General features: G+C 38.5%; 1 protein-coding gene across 4 annotated transcripts in view; it reads left to right on the forward strand.

Annotated features, from left to right (window-relative positions):
• The window catches only part of SPSB4 (splA/ryanodine receptor domain and SOCS box containing 4), a 159,460-nt gene that overhangs the window by 11,317 nt on the left and 128,877 nt on the right, over positions 1-19,266 (forward strand). Inside the window, exon 1 of one of the 4 annotated variants that reach the window (XM_027686191.1) lies at positions 10,705-10,754. The exons of the other annotated variants lie outside the window; for them this stretch is intronic. The gene's annotated coding sequence lies outside the window, so the exon portion shown is untranslated. Of the gene's footprint in view, positions 1-10,704; positions 10,755-19,266 lie in introns of those variants that run through there. 4 annotated transcript variants of the gene reach the window in all.

Genomic DNA, 19,266 nt, shown 5'->3' on the forward strand with positions numbered 1-19,266 from the left:
TGGCTGCTTTAAAAAAATATGAAAAAATGATATTGCAAGTTGGGGGAAGGAACTAAAAATGTTCTAAAAAGCATAAACACCTGCAGTTTTCTTTGTACTGTTATTTGCCTGCATTAATTCCAATCATGTAAGAGAAGCAGCACTGCCTTCTTATGGAGAGTATAAATAACTCTGTCAGTGATAGGACTTCCTGGAGACTTCTTTTCTTTGCAAATACTCAGTGTTCATGAGCATGTAACTAGAATGACTTTCATCATACTTGGTGTTTATGATCTGATCTGTAATTATTACTGGCAAGCCTGAAGACATGGTCCTTTGTACCTTGGTTGATGCAAATCAAATTCTGCTTTGCCATGTGGGAGTTTTTTGTGTGTTTTCATACTGCTCTTTGCTTGTTCACAGCTGTGAAGGATATAACCTTGGAAGCAGTCCAGTGATTGTTTACATAATGACATGATGTGGTTTTCACCCAGAACAGGCAGGTGAAGAAGTCAATACCTATAGATAATTTGGTCTATGACTTCTCCTTAGTTTTCAAAGCTCAGTTAAAGTTGGTGCTACATTTAGTTATGGTCATTAGGGTGATGAATATATAATTTTTAATTATTACTATTTTAGTCTTTAGGGTACTCACCACAGTTATCTCCCACCCACTTGGGGAAAAACACTCACCTGAGGGAGAGGAAAATCCTGTGAGACTACTTAATAGTTAAAAAATCCTGAACACAAAAGTTTTAGACTATCTTCTCTCCTATATGCCACTGCTAGGAATAATTTTGGGATTCCATTCCTGGATGAAATCAGATGAATTCAGATTCCTGAAAAATTTGAAAAGTACATTGTAATGTTTCACAGTAATGGAAAATATGACCCTTTGCTGTCTTTGGAATGGAGCAGAAGGATTTAGGGAAGAGTGTGACAGTCACGAGCTCAGTGTGATGAAGGAGAATAAATCCCTGAAGGTGTGTGTAAATGATGAGCACTGCAGTCTGGGAAAGAATCAAAATCTGTTCCAGTAAAGGCAGCTGCCCTTCCTGCCTACATAGAGGCACTCTTAGCTCTGTGTTTATCCTGAGGTATGTGGCAATAAGCCCCAATGTGCTCAGTGCCTCAGTGCAAGACCAAATTCCCAAGCTGTGATGGATCAGGAGCAGTGGCAGCACAGTACTGCAGTAGCACATTATCTGTTAGCTCTGTCTTGTGTCCTCTATGACACAATGAAATTGCATTTGCAGTTTCCAGATTCTCTCTTTCAGGTTCTGACTCCCAAACCCCATGAGCCCAAAGGAGGGAAATGAAGGGAGCCTGCAGTGCGGTGCAGACACAGAGGGCAGATCCATCATGTCACATAACTCGGTGCTGTCTGGGCTCTGTTCGGCTGAAGGCACAGTGTCTGGGACTGCACAGCTCCCTTTTGGGGTTTGGTTTGGCTTTTTCCTCACAGCTTTATTGTGTTCAGACAGGGCAGGGTAGGAAGGAGCACAGTGAGGAGCTGTATTGCTGAGTTCTGGTGTAAAGTTTTCCAGACACAAGGGACCAGAGACACAAGGTCCAGTGATTACTCCGGGCCACTTTGACTCTTTGGTTCCCAAGTGTATCTTTTTGAATTTGGCTGCAAAAATGCAAAAGGCCTTGTTAAGCAGTCCCAGTTACTGTACAGTTCAAAGCAACAATTCAGTGACTTGAGAGGTTGGAGTTTTTTTGGTTGGTTGGGTTTTTTTTCCACAGACTGGCTTAAGGAAATTTTAGAAAAATGATTAGTAGTATATCAGCCAATTTGGTTAAAATAAACACAAAATGGATGAACCATTTGAACTGTTGGACTGAACTATCCCTCTGGGCAGTCCTTACAACGTGTCCTTTGAAAAGAAATGTGCTGTCAAGTGCAAGCTATGCTGTAGTTTGTGGAAGGGACCTGCGCTCAGCATTTAAGAATGTTTTTCTTTTTTTTTCCCCTTGTTTCTAATAGGAAATTAATTCAGCACAACTTTTTCTATTTCTTCCTGTGCACAGTTAAACTGGTCTGTAGAGGGTATGTATACCAGGCTGGCTTCCTGGGGCAGAACTAATCCAATTATTTATGAGTTCAGCAGATGTTTTTGCTTTTCAGGCCAGGTGTAATCTCCTGCACCTTTTTTTTAATTCTTCCCTGGAGTAAACACTAGCTGGGCTAATGGCCAAAAATTTAATTACCTTTTTTTCTCTTTCGGTTTTTCTTCTAGATGTAGGTAGTGTCACTTTACATCAGACTTTCCCTCTTTTAGGAAGAGCATTATGAGGCATCTACTCATGCTTCCAGCAGGAAATGATCTCTAGTTGCTTTCTCTTTGCAATAGCATTTGCTCAGTTGACTGTATTTGGCATACCTGGAACAACTGAACTGGTGGGTTTTGGTCATAGAGAAATATTTGTGTTGTATATCCTAATGAAGGTGCTTTTTTGTTCTGTTCATGCTATTATCTACTTACTCTGCCAAGGACTTAATTCATCATTTCTTTGCCCTGGTTTTACTCTGAAGTCTATGTAGAACTGGAGTCAGAACTGGGCTAGAACGTGAGACATCAGGGCTGCAGACATTGAAGAAACGCTTTGGGCTGTACACAATTACTCTTTGGGAATCCTGCATTCCCCTAGAGCCATTTGCTCATCCCCGTCAGGGTAACAGGGCTGTGTTGCTGCTCATTGACTGTACCAGTAGTTTGACCAAAAAAAGAAGAGCAATGATAGCAAGAGAAGTATTGAACCGTTGGGAGGCAGGAATGATACCTTGGGAGTCAATGTTAGATCTGAATAAAACTGTCTTGTGACTTACATGGAAGGAGAAACTGGCATGCTAGTAAACTTCTACCAAATGTGAAATTGGGAATAACTATGCAGCAGTGTCAAGCTGTACAGAGGTTAGAATGTGGAAAAATGATAAAGGCCTGTAAAATACATAAAACCTGAAAATATTGCCTGTGGGGTCTAGAAAGCCTCTCTTCATCTCTTCCCCTGTGAAACTTAAATGTAATAGACCAGGATTTCTCAACTCTGCTGGAAAAAACAAACTGCAAGTAGCAGAAAGAAGGATTTCACTTTTTAGATATTCAGTGTGCATTCCTTGCTACAGAACTTTCCTGTGGAGAAAGTGGGCAAGGGAAGGGAAGTTTTCAACTCTGCCTCCTGTCTGTTCATGCAGAAGCATTGGATATCATGGTAATTACGTTACCCAAACTGCCTTTTGCCAATACAGCTGATTTTGCTGGAGAGAGAAAGTGTATGCACTGTGCTGACTATGGGGTTACACATAAAAATAGTTCATGGCTGTGATTACACTGGCACAATTAAACAGAACAAAAAGCTGCCATTGTCATACTGGCAAAATGATTCTGCAAAGAGCTGGCATTGGTTGGTTTAGAAATTAGTTTTAGATGGATTGATTCATTACTATTTGTAACTAATTTTACATAATGAGCTACAATCCCTAAATAAAAATCTTGCCTCTGAACAGAATGATGCTTTCAGAAGCTGCTTCAGCATTTTAGTAGTTCTGGATTGCTCTATAGGCATTTCTGTTTCTAATTGATGTTCAGGCACTGGAGTTAGGAGCTTGAAGTTAGGTAGTGTGAAAGTGTATACGTATATTTTAAGCCAAAAAGGTGACTGTGTTTCTCTGGAGTTGGCAGATGTGCTTTGATGGTGGGTCACCTGCTGCTGCAGCACCAGCCAGTGTGTGCCCTCAGCCAGGGAGGGGCAGCTGCTTCCTTGGGCTGCTGCGAGGTCTGAGTGAGCTGTAACACTCTGGGATGATAAACCAACACCTACTGAGTTTATCCACGTCAGCAAACCCAGTGCCCGTGTTTCTAACACTTTTAACCATCTGGAATCTTAGCAAATACATTTTCTAAAAGAGCAAGTACAACTTTGTGAGGTTGCTGTTGTTACTATGGGTACTCAGCTGTCAGAGTAGCAAGGCTGGATGGTCTTTCGTGTGCAAGAAAATTCATTGCCTGAGTCAATGTAAACTTGCAGGACATGTGGTATTTTAAAATGTCAGTAAGTTAAGTGGGGTCTGTAAACATTTCTAGGCAGATTTTGGTTCCTTGGCTAAGGATATACTTACTGTTTTACCGTTTTGAATGGAAACATCCGTGTGGTTTTATTACACCACGACTTGATTAATTACAGCCAGTTGAACACTAAATTAGAGCACCAAGATACCTAAACACTGAAGAGCTTTTAGGAGAGCAGATTCTGAATACTGACAGAATTAAGTGTGGCATTTCTGATTAAGGTTGCTGTGGTGCAGATGTTAACACTGCCACTGCTGATTAAAAGAAATTGTAAATAAAGCTTGTAAAAAATTCTGTGAAAGCCACAATTGCTTCAAGTGGTGATTTTCCTGGCCATATGTATCCATTTAAGAGGACACTTAATGTTTCTATAGCTAACTTCAAAAATGGAAATAGAATAGATTTCTGCTTAATCGGTACCTTAATTTCTCCAAAAGCAAAAGTCTTCAAGGTATTTAAGATGGAAATGGTGATACTTTCTAGCATTTTTTCATTTAAACCTAAATTTTTTATAAAGATGAAAAATACTAAGGATCACAAGGTACAGTGAAGCTGTGGAGGGTTCAAGATCTTTTTACTTGCCTCTCTGAGGCACAAATATAACTATAAGGGGTCACATCTCTTGGCAGTGTCTGGTCTATCATGCTCACAATATGTTTAGGGACCTCTTTTCACACCATTTTTAAAACTGAAACCATCCCAGCCACGCTGAGCATCAGCAGCACCTTTGAGCAACTCAACCCATGGTAGCAGCCACACAAGGGTGCCAGGGGCTCTGTAAATTTTTGCTGTTCTCTTTGTTAGTAAATTCTGGGCCGTACCTCAGCTGCTGCTTTCATGAAAAGTGAATATGCAGATGTGGGGTTTGTCTCACTGATAGATGCCAAGTGTTATATAAAAAGCAATTCAGAAAAGTAATAACTGTAAGCTGACATTTGTTTGAAGAGACTGAAGATTGTATGGGTGTGTAGTCCAAAAAACGTTGCATTTATTGCTGATTAAGAAATTCTCCATTAACAGATAATTAATGGTGCTGTGTGACTCCCCATACCAAGTATAATTTGGTAATAATAATTAGGTAGGGAGTTAATCTGTTCAGTCTCAATGGCAGCACAATAAAATGAGGCAGTAAGTTTAATGTGTGAAACCAGTAAACTGTCAGGTGTTAAATTAAACAACATAACTCTCCTGCTGATGGGAATCTTAACTTTTTAGCGGTGTACATAAAACAGGGTACAACTTGTTGTAGTTTTTCCATATATACCAATTTCAGTATAATTCCAGCAGCTATGGCCTTGGGAAATATTGAAGTTGGAGATCAGTGCTGTTTGTCCCTGTGGTGAGTCCAGTGCAGAGTTCAAGGCACAGCAGATAAATGTAAAAATTGGATCATGCCAGTATTGAGAGACTGGGCTGTTAAGAAGCTTGTTAATGTGTCACAGTCATGTACAGGGACAAGGTTTTCACTCAGTGACAAACTAGCTCATTTTCTGTAGTAGTAGTAGTGGTTTATTTAAAAGCTTTAATGGCAAGACAGGTTTAAATCATGTATGTTATATATATAGTTTTGATTTTTTTGTCTGCTTTTGATTCATCGGTTCTTAATAGAAAAATCAGGTTTAAGTTTATTAGTGATAACAGCTAATGCCTCTAATGCTTTCCCTCCATAAATAGTAACATTGCAACTATATAAATAACTGCATTGCTTTGATGCCTAGATGTGGTTGTGTCTCATAATTAATTCATTTTCCAATAAGAAATCCAGTTTTAGAAAACAAGTTTTACTTTCCTGTATTTCTTCAAAGGAACTCAATTTCACAGTAATTCAATTATGTAACCACACTTAATTCATTGTTAATGCTAATAGAGTAAATATTTCTACAATAATTGGTTAGCTCTAAGTGTTGCTAATGATTTTGACTATCTCACCTTCAAAATTCCTCAGTTAGTCAGTGCTTCAAATGAGCGTGACAACAATATTTTCATGCTTTCTGTTTCTTCTTTAGTTTTGTTTTGTTTTGTTTTGTTTTTTCTGTTTAATTTTTGTTCTCTTTTCTTAGGCTTTAGATCTAAAAAGTGTCCTTTATGACCAGATGTTTTTTCCTATCTACTATATACCCTTTCAACCTAGTTTTGTAGAGTTTTAAAACATTCATGCTGTAACACTACAGAAGATATATGTGGAGATTTATTTCTGCGTGTATTAATCACTGCTAGGGGAGCAAATCGCAGTGTGTCATGTGAGGCATATGTCTCTTCATTTAGCATCAAACTCAACTTTTAATTTTTAACTTGTATTTCAGGAAGATCTGTTTATGCTGAGTTTTATTTATGCAGGGCAGGTATGAGAGCAATGTATGAACTGGGAAATGGCCTCAGCTTCTCATTAAACCCAGTTCCTGTGGTGAAGTATTTCCATAAAACTTTTAGTGTTAGGCTGAAATTGCTAACAGAGGAGATTGCTTGCATCTTATCAGCCTAGTAAATGTGCTGTGGGATAGATACATAAGCAGACTCAAAATACTCCATCACTGCCTGATTTTGTACCAGAGCACCAACAGGGTGGTCTCGTTTGGCAGAGCAGCATCAAACCAGACACACTGTCAGGAGAAAGGGATGCAGGTACCAGGTGCCCTTGTTATGCATTGAAGCCACAGCAGGACTGACAGCTGACCTGTCAGGTGCTAATACTGGTGGGATCTCTAACCCTCAGGCTTAGAAACCCTAGAGTAAATTACCTCTAATTGTTCAGTCTCCAGATATTTCTTCCCACGCATCTTTGGGTGTGCTAAACGGCACTGAGTGAAGCTTTTGCTTTAGGTGAGGCAGTTCAGTGATGTTGTATAAAGCCAAAGAGGTATCAAAGCTTCTTTTTTTTTTTTTTGGTAGAAAAAACACTGTAAGATTTAGCAAGTGCTGTTTACAAAAGGTAATCGATGTGCCTCATTTGTATGGCAGCACGTTCCTATAGAATGTGGCAGGCCTTTGCCGGGAGGAAGAAATTTGCATTCTCCTGAGGATGGGAACAAATTCACTTCCTTTTGTGATGGAGAGCTAATTGCCACCCACTAATGGGAGAGCAAATTAAAGCCAAGGTAATGAATAACTCTTGGGTTGTATTTTGTTTTGGTTGGGTTTTTAATATAATTTTCCCTCCCCACTCCACCTCTTTCCACCCCCAAAATCCTCCCCTCCCAAAAAAGCCCAAGTGCTTGACTCAGAGCAGTTAATACAGTTCTTTGATGGAGAGAAGGTTCTCGTTGCTGAACCTTTTCTTCATTCTCTGCACCCTTCACAGTCGCATTATTAAGTATGTTTTATCTTGACTGAAAGTTTTATTTAGTTATTCCAAGGGATTTTTTTTTTACCAGGTCAGAGATAAGGGAAAAATGTCAATTATTTTCATTCTTAGAAGGTAGTTGCTTAAATAGAAATCATAGCAGTGTCTGTGAATGAGCTGTTGGCCAGTTGGCAATATAATAACCTAGTTTTGGAGAAAACAGAAACAATGCAAAATAGAAATAAATTATATTGAAGGTTAGGTTTAGGATAAACATAATTGTTTTGAAAGCTGATCTACTAGGCTGATGGGCAGTGTCAAGAGAGAATGTCATTACAAACCTCAGGATTGCACTGATGGGTCTATTTGCCAGCTTCCACAATTACAAACCTGCGGTTGCATGTTGTCATGCAGGATAAAATTACAATCTTACTTTCTTATTTCTTGTTTACAGCATATATGATTTGTTTTTCTCTGTTCTATTTCTGTAAATCTGGAAGGTGCAATTTATAAAAACAAAGTTTGAAATGAACGTCAAGTATCTAATGGATTAATTCCAGAAGTTTTGTTGTATATTGTATGGAATTTGGGCTTTGAGGATAATTATTTACCAGCCATCTTTACAGAAGAGGAGAAAATTTAACATGGAAGAGAAACTCAACCTAAAAGTATTTTGTTTGGGTTTTTTAATTTAAAATTTTAATTTTAAAATTTTAAAATTTGATGCATTCTTGATAATTGATTTACCTTAGTAAGATATGATATAAAGGCAGTTCTCAGTTTCATCTCTGAAATATTTACAAACTGAAAAGTGAAAAAAATTTCCATGGAGTATCAAAAGAGATGCTCAGCACAGGGGCTTAGATTACCTGGTTAGAATAAGCTCTGGCCTCCAACCTCTTTCCTGCTGAGAATCAGCCTGTGGCCAAACTGAAACAGTGTTCAGGTTATACTTCAGGCCCAAGATATGTGCTTCTAATGGTTTGTTTCTCTGAGAAGTTAGTGTTTGCTCTGAGAGAAGCAACTAGTGCGTGGTGAGTAAAACTGATGTCTCACAACTGCAGTAATTGGCGCTGGAGAAACAAGACTTTGTGCAGAAGGCTTAATTTTTGGGAACAACTTTTTGTGGCATTGGCCTCTTTATCTGCAGCCAGTCAGATCCATGTCCACGTTTCAATAATTAAATCACTGTTTAGTCTTTTAAATCCAATTTGGGCTGTTTCTCAAAGAACATGGCTCCTTTGTCTGACATCTGGATATTTAGTTTATCTGAGCTTGAGCTGGTCATGTAAATTGACCATCTCTGTTTTGGATCTGCTTTTTGATGGGTAAACACATCCTTGCAAATGGGCTACAGATCCAGGTCTTGATGTTGATTGGTTTTGCAGTGAAGGGCAAACAGTTAAAAAAGTAGTACTGGGATGTGAAATGTGTATCCTGAGGTGTTAATAGCAATTATGTGGATCTGCAGCATGTAAGCCAGTAAGTGCATTTCTGCTACCTACACAAAGTAATTACATACTCTTTATGGTAGTTCAGCTTCTTCCAGTGTCTCCATTATTAACTTCTGTTTTCATGGAATCGTACTACAGGCTGAGTCTGTATCTGGGTAATTTTATTAAAGCAGTTTTCAACAAGCTCTTTGGCTGTACAAGCACGGAAAGAATATTAAATTAAAAGAAAATTCTGAACCCAGAGAACCTAATGTTCTGATATGGGATGTTAGGCTATGTCATCGCTAATACATTGTATAATTTCTGTTTTGCCACTTATTGCATGTAAAGTCAGTGATTTTTCAGCATCAGTAGCTTCAAAACCAAGTGTTTTAACCATTGCAATGTTAGCCAGAAAATCACTAGAAGATCTTAAATAATGAGTTGACTTTTCACCGCCTTCCCTTCCACTTTGAAGGGGAGTTTGACAATAAGAAGTAGCTGATGAGACCCAGCATTGCAGCATCAGCTTTGCCTCTTTTAGCTGGAGTGTTGGAGGGGTGACTTTAGCTATGACTCTGAGCAACACGTTACTCAGAAGATTTTCACAACAGCTCTTGTGTGACTGTGGAAATTTTGGTACTGGTGTCACAGTGTTTACAAAGGTTATGTAGGACATCAGGGATGGAAGTAAGCTACCCAGACACTTGACTGAATTTATTAATAGTTTTTCCAAGATGATAACTGGGTAGTGATGTCCTCGGTTTCTGCGTCTGGGTTTAGGCATAATCCCAGGATATGATGAGTTGTGAGGGGAAGGCAGGGTGATCCAAGAAAATCCCAGCAAGATCAGTGGAGAGGTTTAGGCCTTTTACATCTTCATCCGTGTTTGTATGTGATATAATCTACAATGACGAATCTGAATTATTTCATAATCCCCACAGCACAGTAACTGTGAAGTGCTTAGAATGCCTCCTAAAGACTTTTTGCATTCTCTAAATGAGCATAAAATCTGGGAATTTGGCTTTGATTTCAGTGTAATGAATTTGAATGAAGTTGCCTAATGTGGAGCAAGAGGCCTGCTATGAATATGTACGCAGTGCTGCTGGCCTTTGTGAGTGGGGAGATCCTGGGGAGATGAAATGGGTGAGCTCCAGAGGGCTGATCTTCTGTGTGAAGGATGTTTGATAACTTATTTCTGAAGTTTTTAATTGTTTTCTATTTTGTCTTCTTTTAAAAAGAATTCTTTAAGATCTCTGACTGTATCAGCACACAGCTTAGTATTTAACTTTTTTCAGATTAAGGGTTAGTGAATTAAGCCTTCCTGCTTTCTAAATAAAGGAAACTTAACATTTCTGATTTTTTTTATAATCTCAAGACTTCCTAGTTAAAACAAAAAATCAGTAAGACATGGACATGTCAGAAGTTCACTGCCTTCTCCCTCCCCCCTACCTCCCACTCCACATTGAAACATGAATTATATTTCAATTCAAGTTAGTTAACTAATAAGAAAGATACAGAATTATTGTTGTGCATTTTAGAGTCTCAAGCAGTATTTAGTGTATTTTTAGGGCAGTTATTAATGCTGAGACAAATTTATATTATTCCTTTGTTAGGCTATACTTCACAAACGGTTTTTGACCTATTTTTTAAATATAAATGTAATATTTATATTGCCTTGTATACTCCTCCATAAATTACAACTATACTCTGTAATTGTAAACATAGACTCTGACAACCAAATGATGGGGTTTTGATGGGTTTTCTAGTTTATTATAGTTTTTCTCAGTAGCTTCAGGTAATTACTTAAAAAACCCAACCTATTTATTTTCTCTGTCAAATGGAAAGGAAATAAATGTAATGAAAGGAATTTTTATTTTGAATTGGAAAGTAAAGAAGTGTGTGCTCCATTAATTTTTTAATTTTTTTTTTTTTTTTGGTACTGAGAGTATACAGGCTTCCTGCAGAAACTGCCAGAGGAAAGCAAAAGTATTTTGGAGCAGAATAGAGTTCAGCAGATCTGTTGTCACATGAAAGATAGCTGGAACTCTGGAATGGTCTAGTTGACTGAATGGTTTTGCTTATACTATGTAATTATGAAATTACCCATGCTACATTCAAGCTGTTATCACCTGAGCTTCAAAGTCAACACTTGAATTTAAAGAAATGATTTTTTGATGAATATTTTTAGTTTTCGATAACTATTTATATACTTTCAGGTTATCTGCACATTCAGTGGAAAGCTTCCATTTTTAGCTGTTCCTCATGGTCCAAAGGGTTTGCATCCTGTGGAGGCTGCTCCCTGAACCTGCAGGGAGACTTGGGAAAGTCAGTGGGAGAAAGCTGGGACTGCACAGAAAACAGCAATTGTAAAACATTCTGTAAACAGAGGTGCTGGAGCATAATGTTGTAGAAAGAGATGGAGAAGAGATTGTATTCCAACACATGAAGTTTCCTTAGGAGTTTCACAAGCACAACATAAAATTACAAAACCTCTGCTTATTAAACTCTGGCAGAATTTTATTGCTTATGGAACTCCAGTCTGAATGTCACAGCTGTTACTAATTACAACCAGGAATAATTACAGCAGCAAAGATTAAAGTAATCGCACATTTCAGAGCACACAGGATAATGGGAACAGAGTGGATGCTTACAGGGTGATGGAAGTTTAATGCAATGCACACATTCTTAGCTGATTAATAATAATGTTATGCCTTCGTGTAATACTTTATATGTCTATACCATTGTACATGCCTTTAATTTATAAGCCTTTAAAATATCCTCGGAAAAGAAACTAGCTTAACATCCCAGTCTGCCACTATCTTTGGATGTTGCCTATTGTGTTAGTAAGGATTCTTTGATCAGTAAGTCTTTTGTCTTCGTTATGTATTTCACCTTGGTGTTGTTTTGTGGTTTTTCCATGAAGTCTTCCAAAGCAGGAGATCCTAAGAGATATTAACTGCTACTAGATGATGCTGTGTGTCTATTTTTCACTTTTTTAAGATATTGTTCTTGGGATTTAGCTAGCAAGGATTTAATGTGTTTTGGTTGGTTGGTTGGTTGGTTGTTTTTTACCTTGTGGCTTTTTGAAATTACTGTAACTAATTTCATTAGCAATTACATGCTGCTTCTAGACCTAGAGTTATGAAACTGGTCTGCAGACTGCTGGTACCTGCCAGGCTGTGGTAAATGGTCTGCAAGGATCAACAGTCCATTGGGCCTCTTGATGTGGAGTTTGATGAGAGGAAATCATCATTTGGGAAGAGCCAGAGCTGACAGAGGAAAACACACAGCAACACTTTTCTTGTTATATTGAAGCCAGTGTTTATGTTTCCCCCCATCTAAGAATATTTGTGCAGTCAGTTCCTCAGGTGGGGTTGTGTTTGGTAACTTGTTCAGGAGTAGTAAATGGGTCACCTGCTTACCATTTCACCTGGTTTCTAACATGTTTTCGTGTATCCATCTCTGCTGTGGACCTAGCAAATCCCTTCTTGAAACTTTTCCAGTACTCTTGGCATGGAAGTAACAGCACATGTTCTTTGATGCAGCTTCTTGAAGGTGTTTCACTCTCCCATCTTCTTTTCAGAAGATGACCTTCATTATGCAGGATAGACTTTACCCTTTTTTCTCTCTTCAGTACCAGACTGGCGTGCGGTCAAATAACCATGAGGCAGCTGTTTCAGTGGGACTTGATGTAGCTGAATTTTTTACTAGTCTAATCAGCTAGCAAATTGCCACTTGACTTTGATTTCCACGTAAGTTTTCTCTGGGAAAGGTAGCTTTCATTTGCAGCTCTTACTGTCTCAGCTAGCCGACCTTGCAGAGTGAGCTCATCCCCAACATGGGGAGCAGCAGCCAGGCACCAACATTGCTGCAGCTCAGGGTGTACGGCCTGCAACACAGGGAAGGGGAGAACAACATGAGGAATGCCTACTGTGCCCTAATGTTGCTGATTATGGGGAAGCATGGGAAAGCTCCATTAACACACCAGCAGAACTGGAGGTGCTTCTGGCAGGTCCAGGTGCATATTTCCATCTGGGCTTACAAAAATTAAGGTAAGGCCTTCTCTTTGTATTCTGTTATACCATCTTTATTTTCTTTCTTCCAATCTTTTTTTTTTTTTCAAATCTCTATGATGTTGTGAACCTCTCACACCTTATAGGAAAAGGATTTGGAGAACTTTTCCCTCCATGAGGCAAATGGCATACCCCAGCTGTGCTTCCCAGGCTTGTTAATAGATCTGTTTTATTGTGTTCTGTTCCAGTGCCAGAAAATTTTGTCAGGCAATCCATAGTGATTGATTCTATGGAAACAAAACACCATTTCCTTCTGTTTTCAGTCTTGAGTCACGTTGTAGCTCTCCCACCAGAGGCACTAAGCAGCCAGTCGGATTTTTTTCCCAGCAATTCCAGGATTCCTGCACTTGTCTACAAACAGCTGTACAAAATTAGGTGAAAATAACTTTCGGTTCTGGTCTTCACACCTAAAAAACATGACTTAGAGACTGATTGAAATTGCTTGTCATCCTTCTGGATTTCATATGAAACAAAAAAAACCACGTCCCAGATGATGGAGTTTCTGTAACTTCCTGAATTTCATGTTGTCTTCCTTGATGTAAGGTGCTCCAGTGCTGCATGGAATCAGTTTTTTGTGATTCCAGCTGCTGACCATCAGTGGCAGAACTTGTGTTCAAGAATTTGATGCATCATTTACAGTTTACTTTGTCTTATTTTCCTTGCAGATCAACCTTTATAGTTTTAAGCTTTATACTTCATACTTTCAGATCAGAAAATCCCAGAGAACACGAATGTTCTTTGCACTTGCAAGCTGTGTAAAAAGCCACAGTGTTCTGTCACTAGATGAGGCTGATACAGAAATATTTGCAATGGCAATACATTGCTCTTATTCACACATGTCAAGTGTATTCTGCTAAGTAACAAAATTACAAATTCAAGTGACGGCTGCAACAGCCAGCATAGTATCTGTTAGGGAGCTTCCCTCTTAGTAAGCTTTACTGTGAATTCATTATAACTAATGGTGAAGTTCCACACTCTGGGAGTTAGAATTCAGGATATGGCTCAGTCAATAGAATGTAATCTTAAAAATAAATAAGTAAAGAAAAACCTCATTCCATAGATATTACAAAATATGTCATTCTAGATTTCTTCTTGTTTGCATGCTGTGATGTAAACACCTGATTATATCATTGCTGTGTAAATATGATTTTTGTTTAACAGTTGTGCAGAGATACAATAAGAGACTGTAGCCAAAGAAAAGAGAACTTCAAAACTGCTTTCTATTCAGGGTGACACCACTGTTACCCTGTCTAAGTCCCTATGTAGGATTTCTGCTTTACTTTTTCAGTGGAAAGTCTGTGATGTGCAGGAAGGGCTGATGTACAAGGTTGCAAAGCACTATGTGGCATTTGCTAATCAAGAGAGCAGCTTGGTTGGTCTGTTATGGGAAATGATGTCAAACACAGATGAGATCATTCTCCTTCTAGGACAGGGGATTTTGGTGTGTTGGGAAGTTACTCAGCCAACATGGATTCACTGCTCTTCCTAGAAAGGCTGCCCATTGGCTTTCTCCATTGGTTGTTTGCAAGTCTTTTCTTGCTTTGTACCAAATATTTTCCTCTGTGTGACTGTGAGAAACAAGTCCAGTATTTAAAACAGCATGAGAAAGGGGGAGATGAGAAAGGGTTGGAAAAGGCTGCTGGGACAAGTAAATTGAATAGAAAAGGAGTGATGGGGAGGCATGGGTGAAGTCAAAGACACGCAGGTTGGAGTGGCTTGATGGGGAGTAGTGAGATTTTCTCAAAAAGTAATTCCATAATAAAGCACATCCCTCTTCCAAAATGTGGTCATCCACTGCGCATGTGAGACCTTGTAGGCCTGACAAGGTAAATCCGTCAGGGTTAGATTGCCACCTGTCATAACCTAAAAACCAGGCAAGGTGTGTTCACCTTTTCATTGCAACCAACTTCCAACAGCTATTCCATATCATGTCTTCATGGAACAGGAGTAACATGGGTTAGTGGGTTGGCTTTATCCTAAATAGTTGGAAAGGCACTGCTGACTTAGAATATTTGTGAAATTCTCACCCCCTTAAAAAAAAATCTACAAAGAAGCAGAAATAGTAGCAGTACATTGTTTCTAGAGCAGTTTTAATTCTATGGGAAGATCAGCCATATTATTTGCAGTGCCCCACATGTTCTGATGTATTTTGTGAAGGGTTTAAGCCTTCAATATTTCCCTGCTTTCTGGTTAAGTTCCCTGTTGATTCATTTTTAAATTCTCCATAAATTAAAAGACAAAAACGTCCTCTGTCAAAATGTTTTTCTTTTGTTAACTATGCTGACATAATTAATACTGCATCATATAAAATGAAACATTGCTACATTTTCTTCATGGAATGCTGAAATATTTTGATGCTCTTAGAAGTTTGGATTTTGTACCTGGTGCATTTTTCCCGAAGCACTCTGGCTATGCAAAGCAAGCCAACATCCTTTCACAGAGCATGGTTCCATTGAAGACCTTCTCCCTGGGTCTGCATCTTTGGCTGGGTGCAGACAGTTGACCTTTGGGTGAACTTCTTGTAATTTGCTTTTTCTATTTGTTAATGATTTGAGATTCTGTGGAGGATTTGTATGGCAGCAGAATGGGAGATGAACAATAATGTATGTCCTCATTAAGTCTTCAGTATTTCTTTTTCATCGGACTTTTCTTTGAATGGGAAGAACTAAGCCCTTATTCAACAGTTAATGGCATCAGAATTGTCCTTCTTAAGTAAGCAAATGCTTACTGTACTTCTTAATTTGCTTTTAGTGAAAGGATTACACAGAGGCATTATTTGGAGTTTAACATAGTAGCTAGCAAGCATATGTTTGGTTGAGATTTTTTCTGTTTTCCCTGACATGGCTTTTTCCCCTTTCCAGGCTGACTATGTGCTGTCCAAACAGCCTGGCAACAGCCAGAGATCTTTTTGTCAGTTTTCAGTCCAGTACATTCCCACACCTCTCTTTTCCATCAATAACCTGCTATTTTGTCACTACTTTTCAAGTTCCTTACATTAACTAGCATCAAAGGATTTTAGAATATTATATGGAGCTTCTGACACTTCCACTTTTTTTCCTCACTTCTGGAGACAGTATATTTTGCTGACTTTTGTGGTGGTTTTTAATTTAACAACCTTTTATTTTTCTTTCTTATTTTCTGTGTTCTTCTCACTATCCCACTCTCCTTTTTTATCCTATAGCAGAGAGTTTTGGGCTTATCTTTGAGCTTGTATTGACAATCTTCCATTGACCTGTTTTTTATATAAACATAAATAAATTTCCGTACATCCCTAATGAGTGGTGTCATTTGTTTGCTGTAAAATCATTGCTACGATAATATTTTAAAATTAATGAAACTTATATTAAAATGTCTTTTTCTATCATCCCACACCTTTAAAAGCGAAATTGCAGACACTGGGGAAGTTTGAATTCTATTCTGATGTGACATGTTCCTATGCATATAACATATGGCAGCAGCCTTTCTTTTTCTGGCTGTGATCCAAACTCTTGAGTCTCCATTTCTGTTTCTTTGCTCATTGAAACATCCACTCACTTTGGGTGGATTTAAGGAAAGACTATTAGGAAATAAATGGCAAAATAATGGTTCATGTAATGAAAAGTACATGAAATGTAGTTTAAACTGGGTAGTTAACTGCTCTTTGTTTCTATATCATCAAGACCATTCCAACAGGTTTGGTGAGGGTTTTTTTTTCATTTTGAAAATGTAAAGCTGCTTTGCTTTGGGTTTGGGTTGTCCTTTTTCCATTGCAAATGAAACACACTTATTTTTAGTGTTTTTTTCATTGATGACTCAAGAAATTAATGAAATGTTCATATGAATACCTTGTGTGCAATTACTGTATGGTGCCCCCTTATAATTTATCACATTTAGATCACTTCTGGGATTGTGCTAATGAACAGTCCTCTTTGCATGTAACTTCGTATGTGATCAGAACAGTATGACAGTCCATAAAAATATTTTTTGAATTAGACTTGATTTTTTTCTCTGTAGACAAGTACTGTACAAAGCAGAACCAGTTTGGGTTTTTTTCAGTTCAAACATTACATTCTGCTTTACAGCAAAGCACTGATCTTAAGCCATACCCAAAGTTTATCCAAAGTTTCTTCTTGAAGTCTTTCTTGAGTTATTTTGTATTTGTCTTTCTCTTTCTTAAGCAACACATCCAAGCTGCCTGATGCACACCCTAAACTTTATCTCAATGTCAAATAGGACTGTTCTGACAAGATCCACTGACAGAGTGAAAAGATACAAACAAATCCATCAGCTTGCAAAAATGAGGGTTAAAAAGCCTGGAAATGTTAGCATTCAAATTAAAAAATGTTGATCTCCTGCCAACCTTCTACTTTCAGTGCACAATTTGTGTGACCTGGTAGGATATCAAATTAGGCAAGTTAACCTCTGAAGCTTTTAGGGGAAAGCTGTTTTGTGTCCCTGGGTTCCCTGCTGACTCAGGGGAAAGAAGCTGGCAAATTGAGCTGGGTTGTATATTTTGAGTGGACAGCATGCTTGGATTTATTTTTCTTCCAACTCTGCTGCAAAGTGAAGAACACGTTTTAAACACTGATTTTGAAGTAGTCATGAAGTAATTCTTCATTCTATGTGTATCCTTTTAACTCCAGTTAAAAGAACTGGAGTATCTTAGAGCATTTATAGACAGGATGTGCAGAAGGCCATGATTTGCACACTTGGAACCTGTTAAACTTGGCAGTATCACTACTAAAATCAACAGGTACCAAAAAAAACATGAGGTTTGCTTAAAAATGAGATGAGAAATTGTTATTTTTAGTTGTCTTCTATTCTGTGGGTCATTATGACTTTTAAAGCACATCTTGGCAGTCATGAGAGCCAGGGGCCTTACTTCAAAGGCTGGGATTGTCCTGTAAATCCTTCCCTCTGTAGTCCCCACCCTTCAAGGAAGGCACTTAATCTTGTGAGACCCTGCAGATATTGGGAGCTGGCAACACTTTGGTTCCCAAGCAGGTGAGACCAAAAGTGTACTTCGGCTGGTTAAACTTCTTGGCTGTGTGGAGAATTTGGTACCTACTTAGAAACAGATGAAGAAACTAATGGCTACTTTGAACTCCTGTTTTAAAGACTGTGCCTTGCAAGCTAAAGAATAATTTCTTTATCTGCACAATGCTGGGATTTGACTCTTTAATGGTTAGGAAGGAAAGAAGTACTTGTGTCTTCTCTACAACCAAAGCCAGGCACAGTCAGCACGCACGGTGTGATGTGTCTGTGAGGCCTCAGCACATAGTGCTGACAGCAGATGTGCTGTGCATCCGTGATGATAGAATGTGAAGCAGCCTTTAAAAAATTTCCTACTGCTCTGGAAGTAAGGTAACTCCTTCTTCCTGCAGCAGAATGAATAGCTCAAGACAATAAGCTTGGTAGTTTTCATCCCAAAATCACTCTACTTGCATAATATCAAGACATAATGGGCCAGATTTCAATGATTGTTTTCCTCAATGGAATGTACTGCTTTGTCTTACAGGGCAAAGATTTGGGAACCACTGCAGGAATGGCAAAGTTAAATAAAACTTTTATTTTAGTTATAATTATTTCTGTCTGGTAGCAATTAGGAAACCAGAGGAGCTAGACCACTTTGTAAGTAGCAGTAATTCTACATTTATTGAGAACTTTGGATTTTCATACACTTTAATATCAATTTTTCCAAAGAAATTTATCAGGAAGAAGTCTTTAAGGAGAAAGGTAAACCAGTGATGAGAACTTAAACTCTGACTGGAATCCAGTTGCATTACTAATGTGACCTTTTTGGTCTTTAGAAAAAACAATCTACTATCTTTTGTTTAATAGTGAAACCCTACAGTATATTAGCTTGCAGTAGTATTTTAATAGTCTCTCTAAAGATCATTAACAGGAAAATGTAAGAAGAATTGCATGATGTAGTTGGTCTTAATTTAGTATAAGAGACTAAACGAGAGGGATGGCTCTATTTTATTATTCGTCAGTTGAGCTCCAGCCAGTTGCTGCTCCGGATTCTGAAAGGGCAAAGCTGCTGTTTCTCGGTGATGTGTCACAGCTCGTTTTGTTCTGTTCTCTTTCTTTGGCCATCTAATTATGGTTTCCCTGCAGAAGGGAACTGGATGATCCATGATGAGTGCTGTGCTTTGGCAGATGGGCACTGCTGTCATACTCCTGGGCTTTCATTTGCATGTTTCTTACGTCTCTGTATTTGCAGAGGAAGATCCTTAGAATACATGACAGTTTCAATTATTTGTAACATAGCAAACCACTTTAAAGCTATACTTTAGATTTTTACCATTTGGCCAACATGTATCTGTTTTTTTCACACAAGGTTAAGCCACTGCAGTGCAGACTGGGACTGTGCTCCAGCCCTCTTTTTAACTGGCACCACATCCCAGTAACCCTTCGTGGCTCTGTGTGCCTCAGCCTGGTTA

This window comes from Neopelma chrysocephalum, unplaced genomic scaffold (genome assembly GCF_003984885.1).
Source record: "Neopelma chrysocephalum unplaced genomic scaffold, ASM398488v2 Primary Assembly neopelma1_70, whole genome shotgun sequence".
NCBI lineage: Eukaryota > Metazoa > Chordata > Aves > Passeriformes > Pipridae > Neopelma > Neopelma chrysocephalum.